This window comes from Salvelinus fontinalis, chromosome 6, assembly GCF_029448725.1.
Source record: "Salvelinus fontinalis isolate EN_2023a chromosome 6, ASM2944872v1, whole genome shotgun sequence".
Classification (NCBI taxonomy): domain Eukaryota; kingdom Metazoa; phylum Chordata; class Actinopteri; order Salmoniformes; family Salmonidae; genus Salvelinus; species Salvelinus fontinalis.
Window position 1 is genome coordinate 52,731,011 of NC_074670.1, and position 19,562 is coordinate 52,750,572.

Here is a 19,562-nt window from a genome sequence, read left to right on the forward strand (position 1 = left end):
GGTCAGACACACACTTCCCCAACCTCTGGGACAGTACTGGTCAGACACACACTTCCCCAAGCTCTGGGACAGTACTGGTCAGACACACACAGCCACCCTCCAGTTTCCAAACTGTCATCAATATTGCCAAAATGCTTGCTTATTTTTCTGTATTTTGACTAGCTAGGATGAATCAGGTGCAACTGCTTGTAATATGGCTGGCTAGCTGGCTGGCAGAAGCAGCAGGTTCACCATCCTTTCTCCCCTGTCTCTGGGATGGTTGCATGTCGGGGAGAATGTTGGACTACCTAGCTAACATTTTTGAACCTGCTCTTTTGATCCTGATCTCATTTCAAATGCTCACACCAACATTTTCCCATTTGGTCGAACAAATATTGGCTTATTACTAATGCATCATTGTAAACACATCGTGGCCGCCGTGTGTACAGCGCATCTTTACAGATTTTTTATATATATTTTTTTACAGTTTTGAAGTGCTACTGAGTGTAGTGGTGGCGCTTGGCTATCTTCATATTTGAAACAGAGTTATTATGAGGTGTCTGGGAAAGGTTAGACCTCTCACACACACTCAGAGTGAAAAGGTCAAGGTAACATGTGGAGGAGAGGGAAGAGAGAGAGAGGGGGAGGAAGCGAAAGAAAGAAAAATAGCTCAAAATGTGATTTACCTGTGTGTTGTATACAATGTCAGAATAGCGTTGGACTTGAGAGCTTTACACTTTGCTGAGAATATGTTCAATGCATGTTACAAGATCAAATAAATGGCGAAGGGCGTAGGGCGTAGACTGAATTGAAGGGCGTAGGTTTTCTAAGACACATATACAGAGAGCTAAAAAGAAGCATCCTACATAATTTATGATTTTTTTCCTTTTAATTGACTTTGTCTTGATTGCACCCTGGCATGGTGTCTACTTTTTAGAATATAGTGGCTGTGCATACTGTATGCGTGTGTTTCTGCATGAGTGTATGCATGAGTGTGTGCATGTGTGGGGACATGTCTGGGGACATCCCATAGGAAAGGAAAATCAAGGATGAGATCTCTTTTCTATGATCTTCATGTCTCCTAGACAAAACAGAGTATTATTCAACAGCGAAGAGAGATTCAGAGCATTTTCGCAAATACTGTATCTCAAATGTTGCTCCTGAGAAACAACCATGGAATAGTCTCACATTGATCAATGTATAAGTTCTCTTAAAACCTGTCTGGGAACGGGGTTCCGCTAGCGGCAATGAAATTGCAGGGCGCCAAATTCAATCAACAGAAATCTCATAATTCAAAATTCTCAAACATACAAGTATTAGACACCATTTTAAAGATAAAATTCTTGTTAATCCAACCACAGTGTCCGATTTTTAAAAGGCTTTTCGGCGAAAGCAGAACCTATCATTATGTTAGGTCAGCAACTAGTCACAGAAAGCATACAGCAATTTTCCAACCAAAGAGAGGAGTCACAAAAAGCAGAAATAGAGATAAAATTAGTCACTAACCTTTGATATTCTTCATCAGATGACACTCCCGGGACAACATGTTACACAATACATGTATGTTTTGTTCGATCAAGTTCATATTTATATCCAAAAACCTCAGTTTACATTTGGCTTTGCCTCCAAAACATCCCGGGAATTTGCACAGAGCCACCTTAATTTACAGAAATACTCATAATAAACATTGATAAAAGATACAAGTGATATTCACAGAATTAAATATATACTTCTCCTTAATGCTTAACGCTGTGTCAGATTACAAAAAACTTCATGGAAAAAGCAAACCATGCAATAATCTGAGTACGGAGGTCAGACAACCAATCAAGCCAAACAGATATCCGCCATGTTGGAGTCAACAGAAGTCAGAAATAGCATTATAAATATTCACTTACCTTTGATGATCTTCATCAGAATGCATTCCCAGGAATCCCAGTTCCACAATAAATGTTGGATTTGCTCGATAAAGTTAATCTTTATGTCCAAATACCTCCGTTTTGTTTGCGCGTTTAGCCCAGTATTCAAAATTCATGACGCGCGATCACTAGGAGCAGACGAAAAGTCAAAAAGTTCCATTACAGTTCGTAGAAACATGTCAAACGAAGTATAGAATCAATCTTTAGGATGTTTTTAACATAAATCTTCAATAATGTTCCAACCGGAGAATTCCTTTGTCTTCAGAAATGCAATGGAACTCAAGCTAACTCTCACGTGAACGCGCATGGTCAGCTCATGGCACTCTGGGAGAGACCTTGCTCAATCCCCTCTCATTCACCCCCACTTCACAGTAGAAGCATCAAACAAGGTTCTAAAGACTGTTGACATCTAGTGGAAGCCTTAGGAAGTGCAATATGACCCCATAGACACTGTGTATTCGATAGGCCAAGAGTTGAAAAACTACAAACCTCAGATTTCCCACTTCCTGGTTGGATTTTTCTCAGGTTTTCGCCTGCCATATGAGTTCTGTTATACTCACAGACATCATTCAAACAGTTTTAGAAACTTCAGAGTGTTTTCTATCCATATCTACTAATAATATGCATATGTTAGCAACTGGGACTGAGTAGCAGGCAGTTTACTCTGGGCACGCTTTTCATCCAAACATGAAAATGCTGCCCCCTAGCCCAAACAGGTTTTAAATGTGTCTCCTTTCAACTCCCTCAATTCATGAAAAAAGAAAAGAAGAACAAGATCTCACTGACAAACGTCAGCAAGTTGTCAAGCTTATTAGTCTTTAAATCTGACCAAATGATGTAGATGTTGGAGGATGTCAAAACATTTCACTGCTTTGCTCACTTTACACTGAGTCTGCTAAACAAACTCTAGGAGGCAGGGCACAGCCTGGTTGCAAAATAACTTTGAGCTACATACTGTATGGGACTGGGGGTAAACCATGGCTGCATGTTAACACGTTTCAACATTTGGATTTGGCTAACCAGGCCATGGTATGGGTTAAACTGTTGCTAGCATAGCTAGCTACTATCTTAAGAAGCCTGTTTTGTGATGTTTTGGTCCCTCTGATGAAATCAAATTAATCATCAACCAATGTGTTACAGTTTCTTTTAGTTTTAGTTATCCCAAGTGTTTTGGTTGCAGCTGAAAAGCAGCTATGTTAGCAACAAGATCACAAGCTTTAAAGAAAATGTTTTAACTATTCTAGCTAGCTAGCTAATGTTACCCCCTATCCTGTATTCCACTAATTAGGTTCGCAAGTGATCAAAGTATGTCAAACAGTTAAAACTTACCGTTGACAGTGGTGGTACAGTGGCATCGTGCCACATTGTGCTTGATCAGGTGTAATATCAAAGAAGACTCCTTTCTTAGAAGAGTTAGTTAATATGACTTCTCAGTGATCACTACTGTCTCTTGCTTCTTCTCTTGAGGTCATGTGGTAGCCTGTTTTACTTTGTGATTGGCTGGAAGGGAGGTAGATGTATATTTTTTTCTAATCATTGTTCCTCTAATTTTCCTGGCTGGCAAAGTACCAGATGTTGTTGAGAGCAGTTTTGAATCTCAATTTAGAAACTTAAACTGTGCATAGGTTGCATTCACAAGATAATAGTCTGTAAACCGAGGCCTATGAGGATACTTGAAGTGTGAATAAAACACCTTGCCATTAGGTTACACACAGATTTATAAATGAATCTTTAATTTCCACATATAGGCTGCTGGCCTAGCTGTTAGAATAAGATACTATGCAAGGTGTTGGCATGTGCAGGGGTTTGCGGATAACATTATATATAGCGAAGGGCAGCCTGACAAGGACTGATAAGCAACTCCATGTCTTTTCACAGTCAGTGATAGTAGGCTACCAAGACTGTCATCGGTGTCCTGACAAAGCACCATGGCTGTTAGAATGCTAGCCTGCAAAGCATTGCTTCGGGGATACCGTGTGTGTGTGTGTGTGTGTGTGTGTGTGTGTGTGTGTGTGTGTGTGTGTGTGTGTGTGTGTATGTGTGTGTGTGTGTGTGTGTGTGTGTGTGTGTGTGTGTGTGTATGTGTGTGTATGTATGTGTGTGTGTGTGTGTGTGTGTGTGTGTGTGTGTGTGTGTGTGTGTGTGTGTGTGTGTGTGTGTGTGTGTGTGTGTGTGTGTGTGTGTGTGTGTGTGTGTGCGTGTGTGCGTGTGTGCGTGTGCATGACTTCTCCTCCTAGAGGACCACATTAACTTAGCCTACCCCTTTACAGTGTATAATATTGGCAACGCTAATCTACCCTGCACCGAAGAGGTAGTGTCCACTTGAACCTCAGACTTTTAGAAATCCCCCGTTTTCCCAGCCACACTAATATTTTTACAGACATTTTTTAAATGAAAAAAGGTAGATCAGAAAATTGGAAACACAATATCAAAATAGAAATTTTACACGGTAGAAAAAATATATATTGAAAAATGTACACCTATTTTCTATTAGGCCTATTCAATTTGAACACGTGTATCAGAAAATGTTGAAATGTAAACATTTTTTAAAAACTAGATGGTAATTTACCATGAAGAAGAATTGTGGGACTTGCTTCAGCTCTTTGAAAGTATTTTGGAGCAGTAGATAGGATAGCCTAAAAGTTGGTGTCTCTAGCTTGAACAGTTCAAGGGTTACTGTTGGTGGGTTATTTTAGGCAATTTTATGCAAATTTATATAGTTGTAGTTTATAAAAGTTTTAAAGAATTTGAAGTTGGGAAATGGTCAAAGTAGCTGATTTGTGTCAAAAGTTACATTGTTTACAGTGAATAGAATAGAATGTTGGGAGTGATGATCCCATGAAAGTGGATGGTGGACAAAAAAAGGTACAAAAGTTAGCAAATTATTAGCACACTATTCCTGACCATTCTACATGTTTTAAAGTTTGAAGGGCTCTGCTTGCTTAAACAGTGTAAGAGGATTAGCATTCTAATTAATAATGATAATAACTATAGGTCAGCAATATCTATTGGACAAAACATAATCCGAAAACACAACCAAAACAAGCTGTAAATGGATCCAACAAGTTTGTAGCGTCACTAGCTTGATGAAGTCTGTGCGTAAGGAATGTGGGACCAAATACTAAACATTTCAGTACTTAAATACACTGTCATGATGTTGCCCTGTTGGGTGAGGTTTATGACACCCCCATAACTACCTTTCTCCTGTTTCTCTCCACTCTACAGAATGGACTCTTGGAAAGCCCGTTGTTAACATATGGTAAGACAAAAGGTTGGGGAATGGAACAATATATTCCCTTTCTCAACCAGTTGAAAGTGTCCGTTGTTATTTAAAGAATATGATGTCAGATCAGTTGGTGTCTGGGACAGATCTGATAATAGGATGACATAAATTGTATCTTGGAAAGTCTACACAATCTAGTTATCAGATTCACGTGGAATTGTTGTGCAATTTAAATGTTTAAATATGAAACTATATGTGAAAAGATTAAATGTAATTTTAGCTTCTAAATGAGAGAATTGTTTTCGTAAGTAAACTTATGCTCACTCAGTGGCCACATCCAAGTGAACAGACATTGGTTGAGAACTATGAAACACGCCCTTCTCTTTTTCAACGTGGAGGTGATGATCCCCACGCTGGAATGGTGAATTTCAAATTGACCAGCCAGAATGCAGCACAAGTTGATTATGGCAACTTGGTATGAACTTTGAATGATTATTCACTAAAGGAGTGATACATCCTAGAGGTCGAAATATCTGCTGCAGCTGTACGTGGCCTAGGAAAGGACAGACAATCTCCGAAAAACGACAGGGTACTTTAACGTATCCGTTCTACAACACTACGACCAGAAAGATTATTCAAAGGACAATGGCGATCTCTGCTGGGTAAACCAGTCTTCCATCTTCGACCCATCTATCGAAGCGCAGCTCAGAGTAAATATATATCTTGCCTTTTCCTTTTCTGAATGGGCGGTTATTAGAATGCATAGGATTCTGTATTTACAGTAGCATAGCTTCTCAAGGTCCAATAGAGACCAAAACTCTTTGTCCCTCAGTCTTCCCGCTCTTTCATTCAAACCCAACCCCCTTCCTTTATGTAACCAGTCGTCATATCGGCTTAGCCCACTAGGGGCTTTTCATGACATGATTAGTAATCGATGTGTGATCTATTCTGGGTATATATTTGTAATTCTGTGTGATTATTTAGGTACACTGCTCAAAAAAATAAAGGGAACACTTAAACAACACAATGTAACTCCAAGTCAATCACACTTCTGTGAAACCGCTACCGCCGCCTTTGTGCAAGGAGGTGCACTGCCAGAGCCCTGCAAAATGACCTCCAGCAGGCCATAAATGTGCATGTGTCAGCATATGGTCTCACAAGGGGTCTGAGGATCTCATCTCGGTACCTAATGGCAGTCAGGCTACCTCTGGCGAGCACATGGAGGGCTGTGCGGCCCCACAAAGAAATGGCACCACACACCATGACTGACCCACCGCCAAACCGGTCATGCAGGAGGATGTTGCAGACAGCAGAACGTTCTCCACGGCGTCTCCAGACTTTGTCACGTCTGTCACATGTGCTCATGTGCTCAGTGTGAACCTGCTTTCATCTGTGAAGAGCACAGGGCGCCAGTGGCGAATTTGCCAATCTTGGTGTTCTCTGGCAAATGCCAAACGTCCTGCACGGTGCTGGGCTGTAAGCACAACCTCCACCTGTGGACGTCGGGCCCTCATACCACCCTCATGGAGTCTGTTTCTGACCGTTTGAGCAGACGCATGCACATTTGTGGCCTGCTGGAGGTCATTTTGCAGGGCTATGACAGTGCACCTCCTGGCACAAAGGCGGAGGTAGCGGTCCTGCTGCTGGGTTGTTGCCCTCCTACTGCCTCCTCCACGTCTCCTGATGTACTGGCCTGTCTCCTGGTAGCGCCTCCATGCTCTGGACACTACGCTGACAGACACAGCAAACCTTTTTACCACAGCTCGCATTGATGTGCCATCCTGGATGAACTGCACTACCTGAGCCACTTGTGTGGGTTGTAGACTCCGTCTCATGCTACCACTAGAGTGAGAGCACCGCCAGCATTCAAAAGTGACCAAAACATCAGCCAGGAAGCATGGGAACTGAGAAGTGGTCTGTGGTCACCACCTGCAGAATCACTCCTTTTTTGGGGGTGTCTTGCTAATTGCCTATAATTTCCACCTTTTGTCTATTCCATTTGCACAACAGCATGTGCAATTTATTGTCAATCAGTGTTGCTTCCTAAGTGGACAGTTTGATTTCATAGAAGTGTGATTGACTTGGAGTTACATTGTGTTGTTTAAGTGTTCCCTTTATTTTTTTGAGTAGTGTATTTAGTAAATATATAATTAAGCCAATTTGTGTATTGCTGATTCAACTTATTATCTAGTGTTCGTGCCAAGTACTTATGACAATCAGAATGAGACCGATCGAGGTGACGATTAAACGGTTAAAGACCTGGAGAATAAACCATCCTCCTCACAGCTGTCAATGTCCCATAACGTGGTTGTTACTGACAAGAAGCACATGGCTGAGCTCTTTAATCACCCCTTCAGGATTCCTATTTGACTCAGCCATGTCTCCTTGCCCGGCTAACATTTCCTCACCCTGTAAAGGTTTTCTTCCAGGGGTGAAGGAGAGGACCAAAATGCAGCGTAGCCAGTGCTCAACATGTTTAATTAAACAATAACCATGAACACTTAACAAATAACAAAATAACAAACCGTGAAAACCGAGACAGTCCTATCTGGTGCAGAACAAACACTGAGACAGGAAACAAACACCCACAAAATCCCAACACAAAACAAGCCTCCTATATATGAGTCTCAATCAGAGACAACGACTACCATCTGTCTCTGATTGAGAACCCACACTAGGCTGACATAGAAACAGACAAACTAGACACACAACATAGAATTCCCACCCAGCTCACGTCCTGACCAACTAAACACATACAAAACAACAGAAAACAGGTCAGGAACGTGACACACCCCTTCCTCACCCTGTCTAATGCGACTATCCCCGATGCTTCTCCCTCTTTTTCCCCTGCCCCGCTACAAAGTTTCTCCCTGTAGGCAATCACTGAGTCTGAGGTGCTAAAGGAGCTCCTTAATCTTGACCCCAAAATATCATCTTGGTCATGGTTTAGACCTTTTCTTTTTTAAGGTCGCTGCCCCTATCATCACCAAGCCTATCTCCAACCTTTTTAACCTGGCTCTTTCTGGGGAGGTTCCCATTACATGGAAGGCAGCCACGGTTCGTCCTTTATTTAAAGGGGGAGATCAAGCTGATCCTAACTGTTATAGGCCTATTTCTATTTTGCCCTGTTAATCAAAAGTGGAAAAACTTGGAAAAACGTGTCAATAATCAACTGACTGGCTTTCTTGATGTCTATAGTATTCTCTCAGGTATGCAATCGGGTTTCCGCCCAGGTTATGGATGTGTCTCTGCAACCTTAAAGGTGCTCAATGATGTCACCATTGCCCTTGATTCTAAGCAATATTGTGCTGCTATTTTTATTGACTCGGCCGAAGCTTTTCATACGGTAGACCATTCCATTCTTGTGGGCCAGCTAAGGAGTATTGGTGTCTCTGAAGGGTCTTTGGCTTGGTTTGCTAACTACATCTTTTAAAGAGTGCAGTGTAGAAAGTCAGAAAATCTGCTGTCTCAGCCACTGCCTGTCACGAAGGGAGTACCTCAAGGCTCGATCCTAAGCACCACACTCTTCTCAATTTACATCAACAACATAGCTCAGGCAGTAGGAAGGTCTCTCATCCCTTTATATCCAGATGAAACAGTCTTATACTCAGCTGGCCCCTCCCCGGACTTTGTGTTAAATGCTCTACAACAAAGCTTTCTTAGAGTCCAACAAGCTTTCTATACCCTTAACCTTGTTCTGAACACCTCCAAAACAAAGGTCATGTGGTTTGGTAAGAAGAATGCCCCTCTTCCCACAGGTGTTATTACTACCTTTGGGGGTTTAGAGCTTGAGGTAGTCACCTCATACAAGTACTTGGGAGTATTGCTAGATTGTGCACTGTCCTTCTCTCAGCACATATTAAAGCTGCAGCCTAAAGTTAAATCTAGACTTGGTTTCCTCTATCGTAATTGCTCCTCTTTCATCCCAGCTGCCAAACTAACCCTGATTCAGATGACCATCCTACCCATGCTAGACTACGGAGACAGAATTTATATATCGGCAGGTAAGGGTGCTCTTGAGTGGCTATATTTGCTCTACCATTCGGCCATCAGATTTGCCACCAATGGATTAAATTAATGTTTTTCCTCATCAGTCTACACACAATACCCCATTATGACAAAGTTAAAACTGTTTTTTAGACATTTATGATAATGTATTAAAAATCTAAAACTGAAATACCTAATTTACATAAGTATTCAGACCCTTTTCTATGAGACTCGAAATTGAGCTCATGTTTCCATTGATCATCCTTGAGACGTTTCTACAACTTGATTGGAGTCCACCTGTGGTAAATTCAATTGATTGGACATGATTTGGAAAAGCACACACCTGTCTATGTAAGGTCCCACAGTTGACAGTGCATGTCAGAGCAAAAACCAAGCCATGAGGTCGAAGGAATTGTCTGCAGAGATCCGAGACAGGATTGTGTTAAGGCACATATTTGGGGAAGTTTCTCAAACATTTCTGCAGCATTGAAGGTCCCCAAGAACACAGCTCGTTGATCATTTTTAAATGGAAGATGTTTGGACCCACCAAGACTTTTCCTAGAGCTGGCCTCCCGGCTCCCTCAGGGAGGTGACCAAGAACCCAATGGTCACTCTGATAGAGCTCCAGAGTTCCTCTGTGGAGATGGGAGAACCTTCCAGAAGGACAACCATCTCTGCAGCACTCCACCAATCAGGCATTTATGGTAGAGTGGCAAGACGGAAGCCACTCCTCAGTAAAAGGGACAGCCCGCTTGGAGTTTGCCAAAAGGAATCTAAAGACTCTCAGACCATGAGAAACAAGATTCTCTGGTCTGATGAAACCAAGATTGAACTCTTTGGCCTGAATGTCAAGCGTCACGTCTGGAAGAAACCTGGCATCATCCCTACGATGAAGTATGGTGGTGGCAGCATCATGCTGTGTTTTTCAGCGTCAGGGACTGGGAGAATAGTAAGGATCGAGGCAAAGATGATCGGAGCAAAGTACAGCGAGAACTTTGATGAAAACCTGCTCAGGACCTCAGACTGGGGTGAAGTTTCACCTTCCAACAGGACAATGACCCTAAGCACACAGCCAAGACAACGCAGGAGTGGCTTCAGGACAAGTCTCTGAATGTCCTTGAGTGGACCAGCCAGAGCCCGGACTTGAACCCAATCGAACATCTCTGGAGAGACCTGAAAATAGCTGCGCAGCAACGCTCCCCATGCAACCTGACAGAGTTTGAGAGGGTCTGCAGAGAAGAATGGGAGAAACTCCCCAAATACAGGTGTGCCAAGCTTGTAGTGTCAGTTGAGTAAACTCTTACGGACAGTTGTGGCTGCTTTGCGTGATTTATTGTTCTCACCCTTCTTGCCCTGTTGTCTGTGCCCAAAAATGTTTGTAATCTGTGCTGCTGCCATGTTGTGTTGCTACCATGTTGTCATGTTGTGTTGCTACCATTCTATGTCGTCGTCTTAGGTATGTCTTTGTATTGTGTTGTCTCTCTTGTCGTGATGTATGCTTTGCCTTATATTTTTTATTTATTTACATTTTTAATCCCAGCCCCAGTAACTGACTTGTCTAGTTAAATAAAGGTTAAGTAAATAAAATAGTGTCATATCCAAGAAGATTCAAGGCTGTAATCGCTGTCAAAGGTGCTTCAACAAAGTACTGATGAAAGGGTCTGAATACTTTTGTAAATGTGATACTTCATTTTTTTTTTTTTTTTTTTTATAAATAAGCAAACATGTCTGAACCTGTTTTTGCTTTGTCATTATGGGGTATTGTGTAGATTGATGAGGAATTTTAGAATAAGGCTCCAACCTAACAAAATGTGGAAAAAGTCAAGATGTCTGAATACTTTACGAAGGGACTGTACACTCATAGAAGCCACAATTTGCAATATTAAAGATGATCTACCCCCTAAAAGTGTTTGAAATACAAAATAAACTGGGACGCCACAGATCTCACCAAAGGGACAGGGATTATACCCAAATAGTGGCCTGTACCTGTCCCCATTTCGTTGGTAGCGATGCACCAGACCTCCAAACACAGCTGCCTTCGCCAGTTTCAAATCCTTTCTCGACCACTTCTTCTGAGGAAGAATGCACCAATGTGGTGGTATTTGGGAAGAAAGGAGGGAATATCCCAGAGGGGAAAAAAGACTGTACTGGGTGAACACAGTCTGACATCAATTTAAGTTTTAAACATAATGGTATGATAAATAAATATAGCATTGGATCAAACAGTTTGGAACTAAAAGTTTAAATAATTAATTCAGGATTTTATAATGTATTATCAGATGGTTGTTTACCTTGAAATTAGTATAAAGGCACAGGAGAAACGGACTTTTATTGCTTATGATAAAACACGTTTTTATTGTCACCTGATAGATGCAGTGAAATGTGTTGTTTTACAGGGTCAGCCATAGTAGTACAGCGCCCCTGGAGATAAAGAGGGTTAAGCGCCGTGCACATCCACAGATTCTTCACATTGTCGGCTCGGGTATTTCGAACCAGCGACCTTTCAGTTACTGGCCCAACACTCTTATCGCTAGACTACTTGCAGCCTGATCGTAGTCGTGACTCTTTGTTGGCATTTTATTTCTTATAGAATGATTCCTTATTGAGAAACACATTTTTTCCTATTGGGTGTGTGTGTGTTTGAGTGCATGACATGCAAAAGTGTGTATGATTATCAGTGTGTGAGAGATAGCAACGTGTATTACATATTGTGAAGATTCAGGACCAAGGGATTGATAGACAAAATAAATATCTCCCATATTTAGGCCTACAGCAAAAATTTAGCTGTGTAGGAGACACCTGATAATCATTGTCATACCAAGGTTGCCCCCTAGTGGAATACAATAATGCTACACTTAAAACTATCACGTTCATCTTGTCTGTAACATCCGCATCACTCTGTGCGTTCTAAACAGTTCCAAACTAATCCAAATTAAGGGATTTAGACATTCAATACTGCATGATGAAATACAAACTTCTATTATTCAAAATATCTTTATTCTGATTTGACGTACATCCGGAACAATTGTTTGTAGAGTTGATTCACTGTGTTGCTCTCATACTCATCAACAGTAATCACATACGTGACCTCAGTGGGGGGGGGGGGGGGGGGGGGGGTTGTCTATACATTGTACTTGAATAATAACTTATTTTAATTAACTAGTTGCTGAAGTGCTCAAACTAGTATGAAATAAAAGTCACAAAGGACACAAAACCCAAATCAAACAAACAAACAAACAGAACCCAAACAATCCCTTGCTAATGAGGTCCCTCGACGAACACAAATAGAACAATGATCGTCCAATCAGAGTGGCCTGGATGCCGCCGCCATTCTACTCACAGACGAACCAAGTTACACTAACTAAGACCACAATAGTTGGGTTACAAGCTGATAATGGTTTTGAGGAGTCGATTGAGAAGAAGTCAGGCAGAACTATGTAAAATGTTGTTGGTACATACAGTAACTACAAAGAATATATTGTAAATATTACACTAATTCAAAGTATTTCAGTCAAAGTTTGTGCTTAAGAATTTGTGGCTTTGAGACAAGCTAATATTTGTAATTCATTGACTGTGCAGTGAGTGAACTCTGTCAGTGTAATATGTAAATGTGAGTAAAGGCTCTATAGCAAGGTGATGTGCTATTCTGACTCAAGGTGTGGCAGGGGAAGGCAGGGCATAGCTCAACAGTATGGGGTTGGAGTCTAACCATAGCAAGTTGGCTGAAAAGTTCAGGAGAAACTGGAGACGGAGGGGCTATAGATCCAGGCTGGAGGTTAGGGTTAAATTGTTGGTAGGGTGTCCTGGCCTCAGTTTCAGTTTGGGGAATTAGCATCAGAGGGTAAATCGGCAGGGGGTGCTGAGTTAGTGTGGGGGGGAGGTCCTGGGTCCGGACAGGGGAGGGAAATTAGTTAGAGGGGGTTGCTGGTTTCCCAACGAGGGAAGGGTGATGATTTAAAGTGGGGTGCTGGGTCCGGACTGGGGAGGGGTACTGAGGAATATATGCAGGGTAAAAATGAGGACGGTCCCCAGGATCGACACGGTGAGGAAGGCCCACAGAAATATCCTGTTCAGAACCTGAGCAAAAAACTTCCAGTCCCGCACAACCTGGAATGAGGAGAACAGGAAAAGCAGGACAACTCAGCTGATGATTATATAATTATTTACATGGCATTACACTACATATCTTGTTGATTCAAACATATAGCATTGTGACCCACCTCGCTGATAAAGTGTTTCTTGCGGAAATGGCGGCTGATGTAGCGCACTGAATAGGTAGCTCTCTCCAGCACGGTGACCCAGGCCTGACTCTCATCCTCTTTCCCCTCCAGAAGACTCTGTACATGGGTCTACCCGCTCCCCCTCTGATCCCCTCTCCAGCCCCCAGACCAGGGCTTCAGCTCTGGGCTCTCCGGTGCCAGCTCTGGATAGTGGTACCTATCAGTGTGGCCCACATGCACAGCATTCTGGGTAGCCTCTGAAGGAAGAGGGAGCGAACCCAGGGGGACATTGGGTGGTAGGAGGTTGAGGAGCGGTGGTGCACGTTGATGACCAACACGTGACGATGATGGAGTGATACGAAGATCATAATGAAGAGGAGATACTCCCTGATGAGAGGGATGACCTTGGAGGAAGATGGGATGATCTCTTCTATGACAAGGAGGAACACAGTGAGCGACACAAGGACGGAGGTGGAGAGAGAGAGCGAGAGAGAGCTTCCCCCCTTCATCCGACAGAAGATAGAACACCAGCACGGTCAGGAACGGCAGACCAAGACACAGAATAATAAGAGAGTGTATAGAACAGCGGGAGACGTTTCAGAATGAACGAGTACATTATAAAGGGGAAGGAATACCTCCCGTCCCGCCGGTTTCCTCTGGCCCCCGTGGCGTTCAGGATCTCCCTCTCTCCGTTGTCGAAGAAGTCCTTCCTGTCTACATAATCACCTAACAGGATCATGTCCACCATGTTACCATCGTATGTCCAGGATCTGAACTTCATGGAGCGGTTTTGTCTGTCGAAGGGGAAGAAGGTGACGTCCATAGTGCAGGCTGACTTGTAGCTGGCCGGAGGGGTCCACGTGATCCTACGGTTAGACTTAGCGATGGCTTTGGTCATCAGGGAGCCCTCAAACCGCCCGTCAGCACTGGGGGAGGAGAGTAATAAGAGTTAGGGTTATTGTGCATATAAAACATACATTTTAGGAAAACATCAAACAAAACGGTCTATTAATGTGAACCATTAGTGGGAAAATAGGTGGATATAACCCTGTCTTGTCTGAAGACATTATGCTTAATGGTGCTCATCATAATATGTGACATATCATAGAGCACGATGTCGGGCAGCCGGATTGTCTCAGACGGAACTCCGATCGATGTGATCCCACCATAGTCCTCAGGGTTCCATCGTAGTTTATCATCTAGCCACTCCTGTTGAGGGAAAGACACATATTACTATCTATCCTCATCTATGGAAAACAGGCTGCAACCTCTTTTCCTCCTCACCTGCCACAGCCACACATTAGTAGTCATCAGCTGGTTCTTCTCATCCTGAGACAGACAGAGACCAAGATATCATGTAGAGTAGACATCCAGGTCAGAATCATGTCTGTTTGAGGCCAAATTTCTTCAAGTCCTTGTTCATTATCCCATCTCATTTGAATGGAGCGCCCACACACGCACACCAATAGCGTGCACAAAATCATGCTATTGTAATATTCAATTAAACGTAAGAAAACGACCACACTGGTAAGCAAGACTTTGACAGAAGGAGAGAAAATGAGAGGGAGTGTGGAAGAAAAGTGTATAAGTACCGGGGATCAGCTGTCTGATTGAGTTTGAGGTTGTGGGGATCACATAGTCCAGAGGTGAACTGTAACCTAATAGAGGACAGACACCTAGCAACACTGGTACCACTCATCAGCCTGGAACAGAGCACTTCTCTCACTAGCTCACCCTACCTCTTTCTCCTGTGTTTCACCTCTCGCACTTTCCCCATCCTCCTTGTACTATTAATTTTCCAACCTCATCTCTCCTCCTTTCATTCTCTTTCTCTATGGTGTGAGAACATCAGTTCGTATTCACAACAACCCTTTTTGATAATTATATACCACAGGCCTCTCCCCCTATACCCTCAGAGAGACAGAGACGAATACATAGCCTGCTGTGTGTGTGTAGGGGAGGTTCATATTTAACACCATGACTGGGACTGTTCCATTAGCTGCTTGTGTTCTCTGACAGAACAGCTAAACCATCTCAGCCTATCACATCTGGCCCTGAAAAAGAGCGTGTTCTGTGAGTGAGGTCTATAAAAGGAGAGAAAAAGCTAATGGAAGTTCTATGGAGGCCAACAGCTTTACGTCAGGACCTTGGACAGCTCAGTAGAATGGGGCTGTTTCACTGGCAGTGCTCGTTTTGTTTCAGCAACATGGACAGAATTATAATTCTGGCTTAAAAAGTACATGGCTCAAGCCATTCAGACAAGATATTTAGAATCTTTTGTGTCTTTCATTGTTTGTTTGTACGGTCTTTCGTCACTGTGTCTGGGGGCGTTTAGCATGCGAGTGGCGTGTGTGTGCGTTTCGCTTCAATTCCTTGTTTGTGTGTGTGTACGTGGTGTAGTGTGCATCCTCACCACGTCCACCAGCTGTGAGATCTTGAGTCCGAAGCGTACTGTGAGCGTGTTGTTGGCATGCTGGATGGGCCGAACCCAGCGCTGGTACCCCTGGAACAGGGGAGAAGAGAGGAAGAGGTGGCGTAGAATAGAAACTTCACTTTAAGTTATGTATAAGATCTTAATAAGAAACAATCATTTTAATCACCAGCTGTCAATTAAACAATTATTTCCAATATAAATTCTTAAGCGCCATAGACTAATGGTCTCTAATTTTAATTTAGCATGTAGATAGTGTTTACTGTGGTTGCATAAGAAGGGGTTGTGGAATATGAATCTGATTACAAACAGTTGAACAATGGGGGTGGGCGGCACAGAGACAGGCTAGAGAGCTGGCTACTCAACTGAAACTCCTCATGAAGAGATGTGTATAGCTGAAAAAAGTATGTGTCTTTTGGTGGTCTCTGTCTGTCTCTCCTGCACTTTAAATATTGTGTGTGTGTGTGTGTGTGTGTGTGTGTGTGTGTGTGTGTGTGTGTGTCCCTTAACCTGCAGCTAGAGTTGATTCACCCTCTGGCTCCCCATCTGTCAGCCCTAACTTCCTCTCCATCCAGGAATCAAAACGATGTATACATATTTATGTATAGAACTGTATTATGTTTACTTAATGTTAGAAATTAAATGCAACCCTTTACTAAGATTTTGCCATCTTCAACATAACCTTCACACAACGTCCAATCGTTCACAAATAGCCTTGAGGTTTTACTGCCAAATGGCATTTGCACTTCAGCAATTCACCAGATATGATGAACATTATTTTTTAGAAAGATAACATTGGGTTCAGAGACATACACTGTCCCCCGACACCGCGTCTGTCTCCGTGTCCATCGACCTGTCCTGTTGGTGAGCAGAAACAGTAACAGACATGAAGGAGACCAGAGGGAGCGCGTGTTTGCGCCGGATATTTATCTCGTGCCAGGAGAAACAGGCGCGCCACCGTGACCGAGTGCAGTTAATGCTTCCAGTTAGTCAGGTGGCATGATTACGAATAATTGAAATCATGTGGAATGTCATACCGTAAATTTACGTAAGCCCAGATGTGTTGTTTTTTTCCCCTTGTGGATAGGTTCAAAAAAAGTGTCATGCACTTTTCAGTTCCACAGGCTATCTCTCGCAACCGCCACACTTTTAGAGCTAATTTAATAGGCTGCTTATTGTTCAACGTCTACGGATCCACAGCACTGGGCAGATTACCAGGCGTGGGTGCGCACCTGTGAGGAAACTGTAGACTAAAACTGTAGTCTACCTGTTGTTGTGATAATATTCTGAGATACCGGGAGTTAGCGTGGTAGTCTGATAAAGCTAGGCTATATTACTTGCCACTATGGGAAAGATAAGGAGGAATTGGAAATAGTTCAGAAAACAGTATGATTATAACTTTAGCATATATAGGTTACCCAACAGTCATGCGTATAGTGAACATGAACTTCTGACATTTCTCACCAAGAAAATCACATTTTGACGCTTAGCAGCTGCTGGGGTGAGATGTATTTTCTCTGCAGTTCGCTTGTCTGTTTCTCTCGCCGTGGTTCTCCACATGCAGGTCACAGACCGTCCACTAGGGCTCGCTAAAAGCAGTGAAGGCTGGCTGGATGTCATTCTCTGTAGCTTTCATTTGATAAAATATATGACACACGTCTACCAGTTCTTCCTCCTAAGGGATGCCGATAAAAGGTTAAGGATCAGCCTGTCCTCCAAGAGAAGAGGGAGTGGTGCTAGAGCCTTATCTCGTTCTTTATTGATTGACAGCTGCATGTAGCCTACTTAGAGAGGAAGTTCTTTACTATGGGACAAGGGGCTTCAGGGGTTAGAGGGAAGGATGGCTGACTGTGCTTTAGGAATCTCACAGCAGACTGAACTTAAACCTCTTCTGACCTTTTTCTGACACGGCAGAGAGAGGGAGTATTATTATTGTTGCATTACTTCTGTTGGTCCCACCATTCTTTGTTATATGCATACTTTGACAATGTAATTCATTTAACTTGCCATGTCAATAAAGTCTACTGAATTTAATTTAATTGAGAGGGAGAGAGTTTGTGCATGCCTGCGTGCCCGTGCCTGGGTGTGTTTTTTCTGTTTAATCTTTACCCCCTCGCTCCTCTCACCATCCATCCATCTCTCTCTCCTCTGTCTCTCTGTCTAAGACTGATCTTCTATGTTGATGTTCACCCTGGCACGTTCCATCAGTTAGTCAACCTCAGTGTTCTGACTCTATGATGTGTCACTACACACAGACTCTGAGAGCCCCTGACAGGGCCTGCCTGACATGTCCCACCCAAACCCACTGCTGACCCTGCAGCCCAGCAGTCCCCCATGGGCTTTACTCTAAGGCCACACCACACTCTGGGAAACACATACAGTCTCTCTCTCTCTCTTTCTCTCTCTCTCTCTGTTCCCATGGTCACTCACTTCTCTAATGTACCGTGGCCAGTGAGTGTGAGCGGCACCATGACTGACAGTGTTTCACAGTGTGAGAGAACAACCAACAGAGACACAGAGTGACCACCAGGTGGGAGAACTGGGAACTGTCTCAATTGTGTGTGTGTTTGCTTGGGCGTGTGTGTGTGTGTGTGTGCACCCGCTCATGCATACGTGTAGCAGGTGAGAGAACCGAGCACAGCATCAGGATTAGTGTGGCATAACTGGGTTTGCAGCAGAGCAGAGAGCCCAGACGCAGCGCCAACCTCAGCTCCTACTTGTGGCACCCCAAGGGGCACAGCGAGGTGCCAAGCTCCTCAAAGAGACATAGGGAGTATTATTATTTAGTATTTTATTGGGATCCCCTTCCTGGGGTCCAAACAGGAAACAATAAATGCACTACATAACACTACATAATACTACATAACACTACATAATCTCCTGCCTCTGCCTCACGCTTCAGAAACAGGAGATGGCTCTTTCCCTATTAGCCATTCCGTCTTGAACAAGCCAAGGCTCGGGCAAGGCCACCCACCTATATAATACAATACATAATATAGTGCAAATTACAATACCGAATATTTAAACATGACTGTGTCTCTTCATAGTCCCCGTTGTGCCATAATGTGTTCTTTTATCAGTTTTTTTAATTTAGGTTTATTGCTAGCTAGCAGAGAGTTCCATGTAGTCATGGCTCTATTTAATACTGCGCGTTTCCCAGCCTGTGTTCCGGACTTGGGGACTGTGAAGGGACTTCTGATTGCATGTCTTGTGTTGTTCCGATGACTGTCTGAACTGTGTGCCAACTGCTTGAAGAGACAGTTTGGTACTTTTAACACATCAACACCTCGCACAAAGACCAATAATGATGCAGTCAATCTCTCCTCAGCTTTGAGCCAAGAGAACATCTAAGTGCAATTCGTGCTGCTCTGTTCTGGACCAACTGGAATTGGCCTACAGTACCAGTCAAAAGTTTGGACACACCTACTCGTTCAAGGATTTTTTTTTTTTTTAACTATTTTCGACATTGTGGAATAATAGTGAAGACATCGAAACTATAAAATAGCACACGTGGAAACATGTAGTAACCAAAAAAGTGTTCAACAAATCAAAATATATTTTAGATTCTTCAAAGTAGCCACCCTTTGCCTTGATGACAGCTTTGCACACTCTTGGCATTCTCTCAACCAGCTTCATGAGGTAGTCACCTGGAATGCATTTCAATTAACAGGTGTGCCTTGTTAAAAGTTAATTTGTGGAATTTCTTTCTTTCTTAATGCATTTGAGCCAATCAGTTGTGTTGTGAAAAGGTAGGGGTGGTATACAGAAGATAGCCCTGTTTGGTAAAAGACCAAGTCCAAATCAAA

At 43.0% G+C, this 19,562-nt stretch overlaps 1 pseudogene; it reads right to left on the reverse strand.

Moving 5' to 3' along the window:
- Window positions 1-12,325: 12,325 nt before the first annotated feature.
- LOC129856724 (neuronal acetylcholine receptor subunit non-alpha-3-like) lies at window positions 12,326-14,651 on the reverse strand (annotated as a pseudogene).
- Between the last annotated feature and the right edge of the window lie 4,911 nt (window positions 14,652-19,562).